Genomic DNA, 16,547 nt, shown 5'->3' with positions numbered 1-16,547 from the left:
ATAACCTGTAAAATGCATTTCTTGAGATAAATGTATCAACAGGACTGGGGTTCTGTACCTTTTTATCAGATACAGCTACTCCAGAAGAAATAGAAACAAAGGCATCCTTAGCTTATTAAACATTTGTATTAGCGATGTGTTTTCTTCATTTGAAGCCTTCTCCTCCTAGGTCACTGAGAATTGGGATCAGACTTGTCCTGCCTGGGGTTTGAACAAGGTTTGCTCTAGAATGTGTTGGTCTGGCTGCTGGCATTGGCTGGTAACTTTCTTTGCCAAAGTGACACAAGGTAGCCCCTGTTCCAGGAGTCCATTCCTAGGACAGTCAGGAGGGCTGCAGGGACAATCAAGGGCTGGCTGTCCTATAGTTATCAGAAGATAAGGACAGGCTGTAATTATAAAATAAAGCAACAGGCTGTGAAAGACTATAGCCAGCCAAACAGGCGTTTGTTTTTCCTCATAAATATGTATGAGCTGTTTCCTTTTACTCTTTCAGCTAATGGCCATAGGAATTCTGCCAGTTTGCTGTGTCAGGTATGTCGGTGCTCATTTGACTTTCCTAACCAGGCTTTTCCTAGTAACATTTACCAGAAATATACTAAAAAACAATTAAACCCTGGATCCTTCATCATCTGTTGCAACTACAAAAGTTTTCAGACTGCTATGACAAAATGTTCATTAACATGTTAACTGCTTTAAAGGTGAATGGTCAGTATTTCAACACACACAGACGGACCAGTAGAAAAAGCTAGGATGAGTTTGTACCTGCCTTCAGTGCTGACATTCACTGCTCTCCTTACAGATGTCACTGCAGTTGACTGCTGGCTGTACTTTCACCTCTGCTTCCTGAGAACGACTTCAGAACAGAAAGGTCACTGCTGGCTTTCTTTCACATCAATAAAAGCAAAACCTAATTTAACAGCAGAGGGGAAATATGATAATAACAATCACCATCTCACAGTCTCCTCCTTGTGCCCCCTGGGAGGCTGCAGGAGGAACAGAGCCCCAGGAAGAGACTGCTTCATCTTTGCAGAACACTGGTTTTGTTAACAAATCACCACCAGCATCCCCTTCTAGAGAAAAGTTTTCCATGCAACATTTGGGAAAGTCAGTGATATATAGGGCATTGTGGAGTTCCAGAGGCTTTTCCCAGAATGACTCCACAAAAATCCCATCTGTGCAGGTCCAGCCATCTATATCCCATTCTCAGGAACTACATGTACAGATAAGAAATGTGACTTTTCATGTAGGACTTTTCATGTAAGACTTTTCTTTCTCCTTTTTTTTTTTGTTTTTCTGCTTTTTTTACCACTCAAGAGAAATGCAAGTGAGTCCTAAACTACTGTCAAGAATCTATGAGAGGAGATAAAGTGCAAAGCAATTTAAAGTGAGCATCAATCATTTGGTTGAATGCCCAGAGTCAATCTGTGCTCAATCTTCCCTGAGGTACATTTAAATACGATATGAGGAAGAGGGACGGTGGGAATGCGTGTGAGAAAGGGCAAAACTGCCTGCAGTGAGGGGAAAACAGGAGGGAAAGTGTAAAGAGCAGCATTAGGAGCAGTGTGAAGAGCAGCAGGACAAACTGTGTGAGGAACTGGGCAACTTTGAGCACCGAGGTTGGACAAGGAGGTGGACAAGGAGGTGGACAAGGAGGTCCAGGGGCCAGAGCAGGGATTGCCCTGCAGCCTGTGGGGAGACCACAGTGGAACAGACACCCCACTTCAGCCCATGGACAGCCCCACAGCAGCCACAGGAGGTGGATAGTTCCCAAAGGAGCTGTGCTGTTTGGACAGGACTTCCACTAAAGCAGGGGAAAAGTGTGAGGAGAGGGGGGCAGTGAGGAACTGCTACAGACCAACCACAGCCCCACAGCCCCTGCCTGGTTTGGGGGCAGAGCATCACCCTGAGTATGGTCTCTACATCCAATTGTCATTCCCATTGCTATCAGAGAAAGAATTGGACAATTCTCACAGGAAAAATCCTGCCCACAAACAAGTCTAGATAACAGTAATAAAAATCACCAGTTCCTGTGAAACCAAATCTCCCTTTACAGGCAAATACAGTGAAGGAAATTGTGATAAGTATCATCTTCGATCTAACTTACATTTAATTAATTTTAAAAGGCCTAATAACTTTGAAGAAGGATTAGATCTAAAATACACTTCTTTCAAGCAGTTTCTACACCACTAAAAGAAAGTATTGGTTTTTCTGCTCAATATAAGCATGTGCAGGTACACATACTCCAGGCCTCAATAAAATGAAGCATAAATTATACTCTGAAGTTGTACAGAATATGCAAAAGATACATCCTATCTGTACCTGCTCATTACATTTTACTGCCAAAATAGAACTTTGGCAAAAATAAGGTTTTTACAATAGCCTTCAAGTTTTAACACAAGACACTAGTCCTAGATTTTTCTACATCCTCTGACTCACACACTAATTAAAGTGACTGCCCTTGCTCAATGTGTACAAGCCAAAACAGATCTGGTCATGCTGAAGTCTCCAAGTCATAGGGCAGCCCCTTCAGACCACTGTATTTCAAGGATCCATTTTGACAATTCTGGATTGGTGCTGGCAGCATTTCTTTGAAATCCATGTTTGCCACTTCCCACTCAGGGTGAAAGAAACATCTTTAAGCTTCTGGACTGCATTCCAGTACATGATCTTTTCCTTGGAATTATTGGTTAGCACAAAGCAATGCCTGTTCTGCTGTTTTTGCAATACTGTCTTCTGAGTCAAAGATGGCCATATTTCCAGAGATGCACCATGTAAATTATGGAATTATGTGCATTCTAAACTACTTTGGCATAGAATCATACATTTAAATTCATTAAGCAGAAGGGTGGATAAATTCACTGAATTTCAGTATAAGCATTTTTTCAAATAATTTTTAACACCAGATGGAAATTCAATCTTTAATGGCCATAAGATAGGCAGCCCAAGAAATGTGCTCCAAAAATTAGAGACTTTTGGAATGGTACTGGAGAGAGAGCACTGGGAGGAGGAGGCAGGTGAGTGTTGTGAGGGGGTGCTGGGCACTCAGCATCCATTCTGACACACAGCCAGTGGCACCACCCTGGTGGACAAGACATAAACATCAGTTTGGAGCCACCAAGACATAATTCTATATCCCACAGGCATGGCTCACTGTACCTTTTGGAGTAATTACATCTTATCCACTGAAAATACCTACTACTAGTTGAAATTGGATAGAATATGCCCCTCATTCCACCCCATTAGTGGGTCATGTGGCCTTGCCTGACTAGCCAATGTTTTGTTCTGGCCAGAAGTAGCTCATTACTGTACAAAAGCAATTTTGTAGCTTAAGTCATGTGTATATTCCTATCCTATGACAATAAACTACAAGAGGCGAGAAGAAAGGAGAGTGGGATTATGAACTATTTCACACATAATAAAACCACTTACTTAAAAAAATATTTGTGATGTGCAAAACCAGGAAAGAGTTTATATACACAGAATATCATTATTATTGCCTGTAAGTACTCAAATTTGACTGTTTCACCTCTAGATGTCAAGGACAATAGTTAATTTGTACAAAGTAGATAAATGAGGTGGAAACTAATCAGAAGAGGTTTGTTTATCTGTTCTTTGATGATATATTACACTACAATAATAAGACAGTAAATGTGTGTTCTATCTGATTGAGAATAACTTCCAACATCATTTCTCATTTTTACATATCAGATCTGAAAGCACCTCCCAGTCTTTGAAGTTCAGCAATATTCAAAACCATTAATTAAGCCCAGCCATGTGGTAGCAGGGGATTTTAACAAGAAAAGTAACAACATTAAAATCCACCAAGCCTGTAACACGTTACTTCCCTCAAGTGACTCCTGCAGATGTCATCTCCTGTCTCCTCTGAATTTGATGGCCACATTGCATTAAAATGGTAATTTTTCTTTGTACTGGGCAACTGAAAATGCATGTGTGGTTTTAATTGCATTTTACTTCTTCAAAAAATGTGAAAATACTAATTGTCTTTTGTTAGTAGATTGTATTTATAATGTAAGAAAACAATTATTCCAGAACACATTAATATCATACTTTGATTTTAAGCTCTGTATGGCTAAACACACCCATAACAATCCACTACAACCTGCTTGCTTTCTGGGGAATGGGAAGACAGAGAAGGTATTTAAAAGACAATTTTCTCTCTTATGCTGAAGATCCAGGGACTTACCAAAGAGCTGATGTGGCTCAGCAGAAAACAAATCTTCCAGATGAAAGACAACTGAGAAAATGGAGTGGCTCACAATTTAAATTTACTAGTCCAAAGGCAAGGGCTTCTCCTTCTCTCCCTTCTGACAAGCACTGACATGAAGTGTGTTATGTGTTATGGTTTTCCTACAACTCAAAACAGTAGAGTTGTCATTGCCCTCCAAAGGCCAAGATGTCCATAGCTGGAGCAGTGTGACAGAACACACAGCGACTGCTTCAGGTTTTTTTCCCCAATTATAAAACATTGCTATTTGGTTTCCATTAAAGATGATCATTAAAAGCTGCTTATTAAAAAAATAATTTATAGGATGGAGAAAGTTGATGAGAAGCTACTATTTCTGCCAGCAGATTTATCAATAGAGAAAATTATAAAATAAATGAAGAGGGAGAAGAAGTCCCTTTAGAAAAGTCAATGAGACTAGATATAAAAAATAAATTTATGTTGTGGTAAGTGGTAGGAATTTGATTTAACAGAATTTATAAACCATGCATATGGTATTTCACAAATGCATAAATGCAAGTAGAGGTCTAATACAATCCCATTTCCTCCCCTGCCATCTCACTTTTATAAATATAAAAAGCCCTGACAGCCAAGTAAAAATAATGTATTGCTTCAAGAGTCTTTAAAAGAAAAGAAACTGAATTATTGTTATGCAGTAAAATTTATATTGTCTGTGAGGTGAGTGTGCTCTACCTTCTTGTTATAAAACATACATAAATTTTCAAAGGAGTGTATTAGAGCCTTGCCTGCAACACTGAGAGCTGCTTCTGGAGTAAGTCACATGAGGAGACATGGATTCACCTTGGGCTTTTAGGAAGGCACAGAAAAACACCAAAATATCTCATTACAGAAAGAAAGATTTTCATTCTCATAGGTCACAGTCCAATTTTGTAGATTGCTGCAGAATCAGAATTGCTGATAATTTTAGATAACCTGTAAATGTTTTCCTTTCTAATACAATGTGGTAAATGTGTGGGATTTGAACCCCATGGAGAATCACCTACCCTGTGTGAACTGAGTTTTTTCACACATGGGAATAGCCAGGGGCAGCCCTAAATTGAATACAGATTAACTGCACTCACATCTTAGGCTGAGCAAAGGGCATATGTGCATTTTGGAAAATCAGATTTTAAAAAGCAGATATATAACATGCTGCCAGCAGATCATGTGCCAAAATTGAGGAACGCAGGGTCCAGCAATTGACAAAACTCTCAGGGTTTAAAAATTCCTTTCAAGGCAAAACCAGATTATTTCTATATATTTATGAAGAAGATACACAAGGCTGAACTTCTAAAAATGGGGAATCTATTTCTTATTTTGTTGGGTTTTTTAATTTATGTGCAGCACAGATTTGTTTCCTACTTTAAAAAATACCCCCCACACAAATTCCAAATATGGAGGGTCTGGTCCTGATTTTTCAATTTCTTCTGTTTTTTCCAGGAGAGACAAGTGAAAGGCTGTGCTTACCTCACAGCAGTGATGGCTGGAATGGTTCATGGGAATGCTGTTTTCAGTCCATTTTAGCCTAAGTGGCAAGTCCTTCAGAGTGCCAGAGTCATTCACAAATAATCCAAAGTGTCAGATGGGGAGGGATTCTCTGCTGCAAGACGAGTTACATAATGAAAATGCTGACAGTCTTTTAATTATCAGTGGCACAAGCGGGTGCTACTATAATAAATCTCTCTTTCCTAAACACAGATGAATCAAAAAACTAATTAGTAGCTTCATCAAAGCTCTCTAGGATCAAATCTGGTCAAAAAGATTATATGGAAAATGTTGCTCTGACAGAGTTTAAAATGAAGTCAGTCACTTGGGTATACTTAAGGAGCCCACAGTGGGAACCAAATAAGAATGGGCTACAATATTCCCCATGAAGAGATCCCAGGATTCTTCTTTATTTTTGAAGGAAAAGATGAAGCACATTAACAGGGTGAGCGAATACCATGGAACCCTGTAACAATTTACAGTGGTGATTATACAGAATTAAAAGATCTTTTCAGTCTACACTTTATAGCAAAATCATGGGAATGGGCATTGAGCACTGGTAATTTGGATACCTATTTCTATCTCTCACATGAACAGCCATGATGCACTGTAAGGTCATAAACCAAGGCAGGCAGCTCAGACAGCAATTACAAGCTCTCATAAAGAACAGCAAATCAGCAGTCCAGAAAAAGCCCTAAGACAGAAATATATCCAAGTAAAATATTTAAATCATTCTGAGCGTTAATTATAAAACGTTATAATTAACATGTTTGTTGATATGCTATAAACGTGAAAAATACATTACTCTTAGAAATTAACCTTTGTATCTTCCCTGGAGAAAGGATGTTTTTTCCAACAGAAACACAGTGTTATCAGTGGAATTCTGTAACGCACACTTCGAGGAGCTCTAAAGCCCTGACACTTATGCTATTAAATGGCCACGTACGTTTCCAGAGTTGCGTAAAACATTCTAAAATACTGCCAAAAATACTATGTCACATTTAGTTCACCAACTGTTGTTCACTTCCAATGACTGAAAACAATTGCAAGTTATCTTCCAGTCTTTCATTAATATCATGAAGATAAAACAAATGCATACTCCTTGCACACACAAAACAGAAGAAATTACTCTTCTGAAAGAAGAATTACACAAAGAGTCATAAGCCCCATACATTTAGAGAAACAAAATATTCCAAGAGGGCTTCTGTGGAGATAAAATGTTAATGAGGAGATTTCAGAAACATGAATGACATTATGTTAGATGGAGTTGAGTGCCAGCCTACCCCGTCATGACTTCGAAAGCTTTGCCATAAAGCACAGGATAACTGCTGCAATGAGGAAACCTTTAGTATTGTCTAAGTAACTCTAGGGAATTTTGTGGAAAATGCACGTAGAAAACAATGGTGATCTGATAGAGAACCACAAAAAAAAGGTTTCATTTTAAATATAAAATATGCCAGACTGAGAACTGAAATATCTTGAAAGTCCTATTAAACCATAAATTGCAAAATCAGTACATACTGTGATTTACACAAGAAATTGCCAAGGATTCAGTTCCTACAGATTGCTTTTGAAAGCATTTGTGTAGCGTTTTATAATTACAGCTTTCAAAATGAGGCAAGTTTTCATAGAATCATAGAATAGCTTGGGCTGGAAGGGACCTTGAAGATCATCTCATTCCAACCCTCCTTGGGCAGGGACACCTTCCACTAGAACAGGCTGCTCAGAGCCCCATCCAGCCTGGCCTTGAAGGTGTTCTCCTAACTGCAGAGAAAGAATAGGCAAAGTTTAGCTCAGCTGAAACCCTGACTGGGTTATAGTGTTTGGTGGCACTTTTATTCCTTGATGGCTGCAAAAGCTATCCCATAATATAAACACAACAAAGCCTGGGAAGAGCAACACCAACACATTGTTTGGACCCGGTTCAGTGAAATGTCCCCATTTCTTTCTCTGGTAATTCAATCTCGTTTCTTTTTTTTCGTAAGAGCTGCTGTACTGCCAAACTTTCTTACTTGAATTACATTTCTAAGTGCAGATATTGTAAAAAGTTACTTTTCACTTTTGGAGTAAGATATTGAATTTTCACTCATCAAAAAAAAAAAAAAAGGCAAGCAGTAGAAAAAGTGAAACCTGGACACCTATGGATTTTCATCAAGTGAACGTTTTTTGGAGGCTGAAAAGGTACAATGTCATCAGAAATCAGAACATCTGTTATGTTCTCCAGTGAAACTTGATAAGAAGAATGATGAAGCAGGGTACAGAATTTCTATGAAAGTTACTTCTGGTTCAGCATCTACATGCCATATTTACATGAAAGCAGAATATCATCAGAGTTCAGTTTTGTGAAATCAAATCACAAAAGAAGATACTTCAGGTCCATGTTTATGAGTTCAGATACAACATCTGGGCATTGGTCAAGCAAAAAGTACTCACCTTCAGTAAGAGATTCCTGTTCTATCTTCTTCTCAAGGTACATTTCCTGGGAGCAGCATCTGAGAACAGCTGAAGTAATTAAGGTGCTTAAGGTTGTTTAACACCTGGCACTAAGTGATATACTTAGAACATTTGTTATACTGCAAAATAACTGGATTCCATTTTATCTTGAATGATCTGTAGGGGAAGGAAGATAATTCCTTATAATGATGAATGAAAATTTGTTAAAAACAGTTTCATATCACAAGAGTAATTAAGGTCAGTACTGATACCATCAAAATCCGGCCTCCTAAGAGAACAGTAACATTCCAAGCAAATACAACCTACTAGATGTTTCTATACTTTTCCAGGCCAGAAACTTTTTTTCTGATCCTCTGAGGTAAACATTTGACTTAAACTTTAAAATAAAACTATATTCCCATGCACAAACCCATTTGTCCATACTGTAGTGACAAAGTTTTTAGATTTATATTAGACAAATAATTAATGGTGTTTTTAAAAAAATAGATTTGGTATTACAAAAACATTCCCTGTGTGCTTCCATCTCTATCAAAGATCTAGAGAATATATGCAAGCTGACCTAGCTAAGAACCTGTTTAATGCCCTTGCAGCCCTTAGTACGCTGCAAGCACTAACAGTGGTCAGGCATGATTAAGCCACCATTACTAATGATTGAATGGGATTTTCTCTGCATGATGTTTATGCCTCATCTGTTTTGCTGTATATATATTTGTCAGCCAGGATCATCACCTAAGTCTAAAATACAGATATGTTGAAAATTGCCCTAATCTGGGGTTGCATAGCTTTCTGGAACTCTAGGCTGGGTGTCCAGCAGTACCCAGGACAAACAGCTGAGATGAAAAGAAGTTGAACTGACATGTTTATTCCATTTTACTTTCTACTTTTCCTTTTTTTGGACTCAGAGTATTTTTAAAACATCAAATAGCATAACTTAACAGGATGAGGGAAGCTGTGAAAGGTGATATCAACAAATGGCAGCACAGGTAAAAAAAGGAATCTCAAGGAGAACATAGATAAAGCTCAGAAAAATAAAATTAAACTGCTGTTCCAAAACAAACCATGGGCTTTCCTGGGTCTCACAGCATATTTAGCTGGGTTATGGGGAAGTCACATCCTAAACTCCTGTTTTCTCAGTCCCCACAGAATCCAAACCTAGAGTGGGACACAGCTTCCCTGGTTATGCAAGAACACCAGCTGAAACTTATCTCCATGGATGGGAAATTCAACTTATCTTTTACTAATGTGCATTTTCTGAAGTTATGCAGGAATTACCTGCTGCTAATCATACTTGTAAGCTGCCAGGCTTGGCAAAATTCACATCCATCACCTTTAGGTTGCTGCCATATCAAGGAAATACTTTCTAGCACCCCATGGTGCTGCTGGGACGTAAATGTGCTGCTTCATATTTTTGAGACTTTCATATTTTGTCAAACACAGCTGAAACTGTTTTGCAAGCAGAGCTATACATGGAGGAGAAAAGGAATGACACAGGCAGCATTGTTTAATAGTGGTCAGGCAGAAATATTTCTAGGTGTACTGTAAAAATTATAAGGACTGGACATCCTCAGAAAGCTTGAGCTGCAGAGTTTTAAACAATTTAGTGTATATATGCACAGAGTGAGCAAAGATGCAGCCATCTGATCATGTACATGTTTTTAAAACTAATTGAAATGTATACATTAACACTTTCAGTGGGGTATTGCTAACTCAAAACCCACCTGTGATATTCAAAATACTTCCAGGTTTTCTGGAACTCTTCATTAACCATCTCCTTAGCAGTACTGAAATGAGGATGAGAATGAAATTTTTCTTACCATGATACCGCGAAGTTCTCGGGACAGGAAACACTTTGATGCCTCTAGTGAGAGAAGAGGGCCCCTGAAGCCAAGCCATAAAGATTGCTCAAGAAAAATGCACACTCTGGACTCTAGCTTAGACATTCCTTTGCTGTCTGTGAACTCACAAAATATTAACATATTCTAATAACCTACTTCTTTTAAAAGAACATGATAATGATGAGCAGTATAACCACTGAGACTTCAAAGTTTAGGGAAAGGGCTAATATCCACCCACTGGCAGAGGACTTTAAGCTTGCTGTAAGTGCAAATTGTGATTCTTTTCCCCACATAGCTCCTATGTCTCAGTACTGGAGAAGATTTTAAAAGAAAAATGTGCAGAAAATTGTAAGTAAATACTTCAGACCCATATTCTGTTATATATCCTTGAAAAAAGGAAAGGGAAAAAGAAGATATTATTCTTTTTGTGCTTAAATCTTTGAAGAGTATGGTTAACTAAATAAAATACTAAAAATAAACACTTGGATCATCTAACCCAAGCCTACGTAAGAGATTAAATAATGTTTCATTATATGTAAAGATTCCTATGGGAACACCAGAGAACTGAATACCCACATGTTGTTGATCGTGGAATTTTAAGCAATGTTTTTCATAAGAGAGTCAAACTTAAAAGGTAGAGACATTTAAGAGGCTATGAAGGGTGAGTGCATAAGCATGTCTGAAAGAAAGTCATTAATAGCATAAAATATTCGTCATAATAGCCTGATAAATGAGCTTTCATACATCCTCCTCAAGATTCACAGCATTTCAATATGCCTTTTTTTAATTACCAAATGTAAATGAATTGACCTTGGACTTAACTTGAATGCTGGCTCATGATTCTTTACACGAAGTCTCAGTTCATTCAACGATGTCAGTGGAGTAAATTTACAGTCATTTTCTCTCTAAAGCACAAGTCAGCAGAGGAAGTTTTTGCACAGCAGTGTTCCTGCCAGTCAGCTGAGGGTACCTTCTACTTTCTGCTTGTAGTCTGTGGAGGACTGTTCTAGATACATGTGATCATCAGATACGCAAATTAAAATTAATTTTTTAGGGAAAATAAAGAGGAAAATGTACAAAGAACCTTCAAAAACAGCTGCATTTTGCTTTTTGAGATACACCTTCCTCTTTTGCCACAGTAAATTTGTAATTAGGTAGAATTTATTTACCTTGGTACCTGCTGCATGTTCTGTAAGTAGCATAGCCCTGAGACAGAAACCGGTTAGATGTCCTTAAAGACACAGACCATCAGAAGTTGTAACATTACACTCACACCAATAACTGAGAATTCAATTCTGAATCAGTTTGAAAAAGCAACTTCTGTCTCCAGTGTACCTTTTGTATTTCTACTTAAGATATTTTCCAGTCATTGCATTACTGATGCCTGGACTTAGAACTATTTGCAATGGTTTCCCTCACTTCAGAGTAATTTCATCAAGTTCACTATGCCTGGTAAATTAATTTCTTTAGATGCAGACACAGTTCATCTCCATACCACCCACACAATGCTTCAGACACAGAAAGGCCCACACCTTCCTAAAAAATTACCTTCACCAGGTCAGAATTTGCTTGTCTTGACCAGAGATCCATCTTTGGTGGCCCTTGTGGCTCAGCATCCTCTGTTTCCACAAAAAGACTTTTCACTATATAATAAATAAAAATCGTCCAACATAGAAAGAAAAAACTGCAAACTTTTAGGAAAAAAGAAAACATTAGAAAAGTTTAGAAGTATAGATGTTTACAGAAAAGTGTGTATGTTATCAAATTAGAATAAATAGAAAAATAATGAGATCGCTGCAAACATGTCACTTTGCATTCAATAACTCTGGCCTATTGAAAATGCTCTTGAAATACCCTCTTCTAATTTGCTGGTGGTGTGAATCTGGGTTTGGAACAAGGCCATAAATCCTTTCATTATGAAGCCATTTTCTGATCCTGTGCATTTATTACACTGTAGTCCTGATAGTCTATACCTGACCTTGATTACCATTTGGTATTTATACAATACTAACTGGAATCTTCTGCGTGAAGCTGCCACAACAATCACACCTAACGATGCTTAATTCTGCAACGGGATTCTTCCTTGTTATCTCCATTTACCTTAAGTTTTGAAATTTACTGGAAGAAGAGAGACAGATAGGGAGACACAAAGGAGAGCCATCCAGGAAGTAAATGAGAAAAGGGACCTGTCAGCTGTAATTACTGTGTAAATGAAATATAGAGCCTGTCTCAGTAATTCACACCCACACATCGTTTGTGTTTGGGGTTTTTTAGGAAAACTGCAGGCTTATGTTTATATTTCTTATGACAAATGTAACTTCTTATTCAAGTTAACTTCTTATTCAAGTTTTCTCCTCTTCCAATGAATGGTCAGGAAACTAACCTAAACTCTTGTCTTACAGATTTTTTTTTTTAGAGCTTCAGCTCGAAGCTTCTCATTTTTCAGCAGTTTTTTGACACATATGACATTTGAGCATCATTGTATTGTTTCTCAAGCGTCAATATTTTTTTCTTCTAGAATTCATTGAATCATAGTTCATTCATTATTCTCTATTACTTAATTTCAAGGTATTGCTAGCCACCACAATTTCCTGACATGTTGGACTGAAATATTTCAATAAATCTGATACTTGCATTATGCAGCCTTCTTGGGTTACTTTTTTCCTTAGAAATGGGCAGAGTAAATTGCTGCTACATGAACAAAAGAAAATGCTGGTAATCAGTACAGGTAAAAAGGGAAAAATACATTTAGAAAATCAGACACAGTAAGTAATATGGAGAAGATGGAAAGAAAAAGCGAGTTCTCTAATGACAGTGGACTCTGTGAAAATAAAACTGAATGCTCCTTTTGTGGGAGTCTTGCAGGTCAGAGACAGAACTGGCTTCCAAAGTCCGTTTGCCATAGATTCAACCACCATTTTTGGATATAATTTGATTTCTGTGGAAGGCAGAACATTTTTAAGAGCTTTCCCATTACAAGTCCACACTAGTATCATCCTTTCCAACATATCACTCTTTTCTGTTGCATACTGCCAGGATTGTCTGTTCTAGTTCTGTTCTCCATTCCTCATTCACCTCTTGCCTCGCAGTTACAGTCTGCTCCTTCATCCATGGAGAATGAAATCATGTCTATCCTGGTGGTTTATTAACAGAACAGACAGCCTAGAAATGAACTGACTGTATTTTGAGTCAGAAAAAGCAAAGGTTTTATCACTCTTGGGTCCAGATGCCCAGAGAGAAAAGGTTTCAGTTGATCAGATGATAAGGAGCTCCATGGAAGGTCAAGTGTGCATTTGCAATTAATGTCTAGTCGAGTCTATAATGCTGGAAAAGGTAAAAATAAAAACCTTTTGGTTGTTATTTGACACTGGGTCTATAATTGCAAGAAGAGTATTGTCAGGAATACCTGGAATAGCATTAGTTTATAAGCATCTATTTCAAAGCTAAAGTGCTGCCACTCCTTAAGACATACTCCTCTGTCATATCTATTCAAATAGATTACAAATCCACATTCACATCATCTGGCAGTTCATGGGACCAAGCATCAGGAAATACTCCACTCTCAGTTTTGAGGCTGACATGGCAGCACGTGCATTTTTGCGCACACAGTCACAGCTCTGAGTGTTTCTTTCTCTGTCTTATTGCATATTTATTGACAGTTAAAATACAAATATATGAATATATTGTAAAAATGTTTGTGCCAAAATAATCATATTTTCCTCATACACGTGTATTAGATATTAAATGCATGATAAACTGGCTCTTTGAAAGAAGTGATCGCTATTTGCTCTATATTAAATACCCTATAAATACTGGAAGAAAACCTACTGCTTTTCTTCACCAGTAATAAGATGATCTGTCTCCTGGCATGCTGAATAGCCTGAGAAATGGCTATATAAGAATTTTTTTGGAATTGGGAAGCAGTGGATGGAATACAAAATTAAAGTTGTTTTTACATGACAGGGTACTCAAAAATCATTTTGAACATAAAGGCATAATTTCCCAGTTCATTAGCTTTTCAAACATACCAAAATTGCCAGTACCAAACAAATGTTCACTCCAAATGTGACCAATTTTTAGTATTTCAGTATGCTGCATAATAAAACAACAGTTTCAAATTAACAGTTGATTTGAAATGTGAAAGCTAAGCAATTCATACTTTAAAAACTGATGGGTTTATTGGAGGATTCTTACATTTTTATTTTTATTTTTTTAAGGACAGTTTGTCAAAATCTACAAAGATCTAGATCAGTAAACCTGCCTGCTTCACCAGAAATATTGATTATTTACATATACTTCACTGAGTGCAATTCATGAGGAACTCAGAGGAGTCATCCTAAAATTACTGGCAAAGGTTTGTAAATCTATCTCATTCTGCTTTATTGATAAGTGTTATCCTTTTGTTTCATCCATTTATGGCAAACCGGCACAAGCTGAAATATTTCTTTATAAAAATGTGAATCAAGATACACTGCTGCTAGCAAGTCCTGGTATAGTTTTTCAGGGTTCTGCAGATTATTTTAGGTGAGCATCAAAACATGCTTACAAAATATATTGGTTTGTGTCTTAAATAGCAGTAAGTACAAGGCAAGTCAAAGCTCTGTGATGCTTCTTTGGCCTCTCACAACATATCCTTAAATTGATGGGATGAGTTTAGTCCTTTTGGATCTGAACTCCAGCATGCAGCTGAAAATCTCCCAGGCCATGAGCACCATCACTGCTGATCTAGACTATTTTAATCTCTGCCTGTGTTAGTCTGAAGTAATGAGCTCCATCACCAAAGGAAAACACACTGATCTTTCTTAAGTTGCCTGCTTGAAGTTCCAGACCTTATGCAGAGGACTCACAAATACCAGTGGCCACCCTGCTCATGCCTTGTTGGATTGTATTAAAGCTCAGATGCCAAAAATGTAGAACAGTACTGTAGTATGTGATCCACAAGTGTGAACCAAAGAAAACTCTCTTTAATCTAGAAAAGAATTTACATTATCTTACTGGACTGAAAATAAACCAAGCAGGGTGACAGCACCCTGCATAGTATGACAAGGAATGAAACCCTGGATGCAACAGCCACTAAATTACTCAAGTCCATCACAACTTTTGGAACTGAAGTCATGGATGTGAAACTCCAATGGTAACTAGATTCCATAGTACCTTAACAGAAATATTGGAACTTTATGTACTCACCTAAGGTGTTTATTTTTGTACTTTGTTTTTCTGTACTTAGCATGGAGGGGTTTTGCTGAATCACGAGACTTCACCTCAACCCCTGATGCCAGGATTGGGGTGTTTGTTAACGAATGGGTTTGAGTTTTGTGCAGCTGTTCCGTGCCCTCCTCTGTGCTTACTTGTGCAAACCCTGAAAAGGGAGCAGAGCCATTCGTGACAGTCAGCACCAAACCTGCACCACCAACACTGACCCCAGCTGGGCTCATACCAAAACAATTGTGGGATTTTCTGAATGAAAGCACAATTACATATTCATTTATAAACTATAGAGATACCAAGAAGAATTAATCTTGGAGCAAATATAAAAAGCTCTATTTATGTGTGAAATACCAAAGAACTATTAGATTTGGCCTTCAGATTTTCTTGTTTTGTGCTGTAGTTATGCACTAAAATATTTGACCTGTGCAGGTATCTATGACTCTGGGTGAAATACCATCTGTATTTCATGATCTTTTAGTAAATAACTTCTGGCAGTGCACTAAAAAGACTCATAAACTGTGTGATTTATTTGATAATGGAATAATGTTCTCCTTTGCAAACCTGATTTATCTGCACAGAATTTTTACCAGCATATACAGATGAGATTGATCATATTTCAAACATACTCTGAAGGAAAACTGGGGTGGGGCACTTAAGAAACTTAAATTAGAAACTCAGATTTTAAAGAAAAAAACTTAGGCAAATGTACAATAAATGGAAGAGCAGAAACAGAATTTAAACTCCTCACAGAAGAAAATTATTCAGCTCATCGTATATGGAATGACTTATTGATTGAGCACTGCAATGGTTCTATATGTTGAGAAGTATCTTCCATAACTCACATAATATTACAGATAATTAAAAATCGGATTACTTATTTAGTGACAGGGATAATACTGAGCATAGAAAATGGTACAGATGAATCAATCTCATGTTACAGATCAGAATATAGAATGCAATTGAATAGCTTTTATTACTACATGAAGATAACTTTCCCTGACACAGTTAAATATATATATTTACACTTGTATATCTGTACTGCAATTTACAAGCAATTTAATAAAAAAAAATAAGTCCCTAAAAAATTAATACATGAGTACTGAACATCTAAAACTAAAGAGACCTAAATGTGTAAACTATCTATATAATTCAGGATATGTGTGATGAAAGAGAACATTAAATTATTATCAAAGAGAAGAAAGCCGCCCACTCCTAAAGCCTACCTCTCAATGTTTTCACAAAGAAAAAAAAATAGTCTGACAATATAGAATTCCCTGGGAATAAAAATCATTAGAGTATTTGCTAATTAAAGATAACTGCAG

General features: G+C 37.4%; 1 long non-coding RNA gene across 1 annotated transcript; it reads right to left on the bottom strand.

Annotated features, from left to right (window-relative positions):
* Positions 1–5,715: 5,715 nt before the first annotated feature.
* LOC108448327 lies at positions 5,716–10,136 on the bottom strand. The gene is made up of 3 exons (XR_001864179.1): positions 9,997–10,136; positions 8,162–8,338; positions 5,716–5,843 (listed from the first exon to the last, which is right to left on the bottom strand). It is a non-coding gene; the product is annotated as an uncharacterized LOC108448327 (long non-coding RNA).
* Positions 10,137–16,547: the final 6,411 nt, after the last annotated feature.

This window comes from Corvus brachyrhynchos, unplaced genomic scaffold (genome assembly GCF_000691975.1).
Source record: "Corvus brachyrhynchos isolate BGI_N302 unplaced genomic scaffold, ASM69197v1 scaffold26, whole genome shotgun sequence".
NCBI classification, from domain to species: domain Eukaryota; kingdom Metazoa; phylum Chordata; class Aves; order Passeriformes; family Corvidae; genus Corvus; species Corvus brachyrhynchos.
The sequence above is the reverse complement of the archived record's forward strand: the minus strand, read 5'-3'. Positions and strand labels throughout refer to the sequence as shown.